The following is a 3,289-nucleotide window of genomic DNA, read 5'->3' as shown; positions in this document are numbered from 1 at the left end:
AAGAGTAACTTTGATTGGTGGGACAATCAGGAAGGCATCTGCCTGCAATTTTGATTCCCAGGCAGGAATGTATGGGATACCCCAGTCTCCAAGCCATGTCAAAGGACAAAACCAACACATTGAATTGGGCTTGGGAGTGTAGCCAGTGTAGTTGCTGTAGTCTTGGGGGCATACGCTCCCAATAGCTGGCCTCGACTAGCAGTTTAGCCACAGCATTCTGCACTAGCCGCGGCTTCCGAACACCCTTCAAGGGTAGCCCCAAGTGGAGCGCATTGCAGTAGTCCAGCCTAGATGTAACTACAGCATGGATCACTGTGGCTAGCTCTGATTTACCCAGGAATGGATGTAGTTGATGTGCCAGCCGGAGCTGGGCAAATGCGTTCCAAGCCATAGCAACCACTGGGTTTTCTGAGGTGACTGCTGCCTCAAGCAGCATTCCCAAGCCGTGAACCCAGCTTTTCAAGGGGACTACAACCCCACCCAAGACATGAGAGATCTGGTCTGTCTTTCTCCTAATCCAGAGAACCACTGTCTTGTCAGGATTGGGCTCTTAGCTAAATTAGCGATTGTCAAATGGACACCATCAAATGTGGAAAACACCATCTTCTTCAAGATCTCACCGTTCCCAGCCAGCATTACCTCCCTTTTGTCAGGATTCAATTTTGAGTTGTTCATCCTTAGCCACTGACCCACAGCACATCTCAGCTGAGCTACCTCCCCTTCCCTAGCCCTGCCCACCCCAGAACTCCACCCCATATATCCAGAAATTCCCCAACCTTCTTATAACATGGGAGATAAATTATTTAACTAGGGTTGGTGGCAATGTTCCTGCTAAGCTGAGTTAGTGTGAGCTAGCTCACAGTTTTTTAGCCTCTGGCTCACACATTTTTGTCTTAGCACAGGAAGGATGGCTCCAGAGCAAACTAATTTATGCAGTAGCCAAATTGCTTTCTCACAACTTTAATGCCAGTAGCTCACAGAGTTGAATTTTTGCTCACAAGACTCCACAGCTTAGAGGGAAGATTGGTTGGTGGGTTGGTTTAGGGTTCATTTATTGCTAATTGCCAAAGGTTGTAGCAGCCATAACATACGAGCTAACAGAAATTAAAAGAAAAACACACACAAAGACAATACAGATTTTAAAAATGCAAGAACCAAGCAGACCCCCAAATATTAAAATGTATAATAAAAAATAAAGTTCAAGTTTCTTTTCCATAAACGACAAGAAGTTTGGGCAATTTATTACCAGGTCGGATACAGCTTTGGCCCAGACCTTCTGAGTTACCAATGCAGAAATAAGTAACTTATTTTCTTTGTAAGCTTTTTATCTAGACCATATATCTATGGATAGGGTAATTAAAAAGGTGACTCTGAGATCTCTAGAACTTTTGTCTTTCCATCAATTGCATAGTCTTCATGGAACCAGATGTGGTCAGTTCTTCAGACAGAATTTTCCCCAGCACTGTACAAAACCCACAGGTTACATTGAGCAAATATAATAAATATGTCACAAGTTAAGTAAGTCTATTGACATAACGTCTAGCAACATAATGATGTAAATACAATAAAAATCTATGTATAGTTACATCTCAGTTACAGTAATAGAAACCAGATTGGTACCCAGGAATAACCTGCTACAAGATAGGCCCAACTGGAACAGAACACCATGGGTGGTCACATACAGCTCGCGACTCAATCCAGCTCAACACATCATTAATAATCTCTAACCTATGCTGGATAATGATACACCTTTCAAACAAACACCGGGAGGCAGACCTTTTCTTGCCCAGACAATCCCCCCACCTTAAACAACTTCTCACAATAACCTAACATGGATACAGTCTCTGGGGACCTGGGCCTGTAAGAAGGCAAGTTCCAGCGCTCTTTTTGTAGCAGGAACTCCTTTGCCTATTAGGCCACACACCCCTGATGTAGCCAATCCTCTGAGAGCTTACAGTAGCCCCCGTAAGAAGAGCTCTGTAAGCTCTCAGAGGATTGGCTACATTATGGGTGTGTGGCCTAATATGCAAAGGAGTTTCTGCTACAAAAAGAGCCCTAGGCAAGACGACAAATTTCTAGGGTTACCAACCCCCAGGTGGTGGCTGGAGACCTCCCAGAATTACAATTTATCTCCAGGCGACAGAGATCAGTTCCCCTGGAGAAAATGGCCGCTTTGGAAGTTGGAGTTTATGGCATTATACCCCATTGAAGTCCCTCCCGTCCCCAAACCCCACCCTCATGCTCTATCCCCCCCCAAATCTCCAGGTATTTCCCAACCTAGAGCTGGCAACCCTAAGAATTTTGTCCCCATATACATTCTAGCATCCAATCACCAGACCTACAACACCAGCCGCAACATCTCAGCCTCATTCACTTACTCATCATGCAACCACTGAGCATTAACTATGCCCTTCTATTCCCTACATTGGACAAAAAGGCTGGTCATTAGGCAAAAGAATAAATGGGAATAAATCTGACATTAAAAAAAACCAATAGTCAGACACCAGTGGGAGAACATTTTAATCTTACAGGACATTCCATTGCTGACCTGAGAGTGGCAGTTCACCTACAGAGAAGCTTCAAGGGTAGTTTACAATGTGAGACTGCCAAACCAGAATTCATTAACAAGTTCAGGACCATGGACACACACACACACACACGGGATTATTGTATTCTTCTTATTACAGATGCTAGTTTTAAGCACTTCCCACCTCTGTCCATATGCCCATGCTCCAGTTAAGCTGATTACATTTTGCATTGTACCTTTGCATCCTGACTCCAACTGGCTTCTGAACTGGATACAAAACGCTGTTACCTTCCCACCGAAGTGGTACCTATTTATCTACTTGCAATTTCTTGCTTTCGAACTGCTAGGTTGGCAGGAGCTGGAACTAGAGACGGGAGCTCACTCCATCATGCGGCACACTCGGGTCTCGAACTGCTGAACTACCGCTTCCACAGCCTGCAGTTCAGCGTCTTAACCACTTGAGCCACCGCAGCTCCTCAATTCTTCTTATTACAGATGCTAATTTTAAGCACTCCCCACCTCTATCCATATGTCCATGCTCCAGTTAAGATGATTACATTTTGCATTGTACCTTTGCATCCTGACTCCAACTGGCTTCTGAACTGGATACAAGGGCTGGTGGGTCTTCATTCTCATTTGTATCTGACAAAATGAGCTTTGATTCACAAAACTGCATGCAATCATGGAAAATTTTGTTGAACTTTAAGGTGTTTATGGGACTCAATTTCTGTCCTATATTACAATCCAAGTATTGCTATGACA

Source organism: Gekko japonicus, unplaced genomic scaffold (assembly GCF_001447785.1).
Source record: "Gekko japonicus isolate JY-2015 unplaced genomic scaffold, Gekko_japonicus_V1.1 scaffold3496, whole genome shotgun sequence".
In the NCBI taxonomy this organism is placed as follows: Eukaryota; Metazoa; Chordata; class Lepidosauria; order Squamata; family Gekkonidae; genus Gekko; species Gekko japonicus.
The sequence above is the reverse complement of the archived record's forward strand: the minus strand, read 5'-3'. Positions refer to the sequence as shown.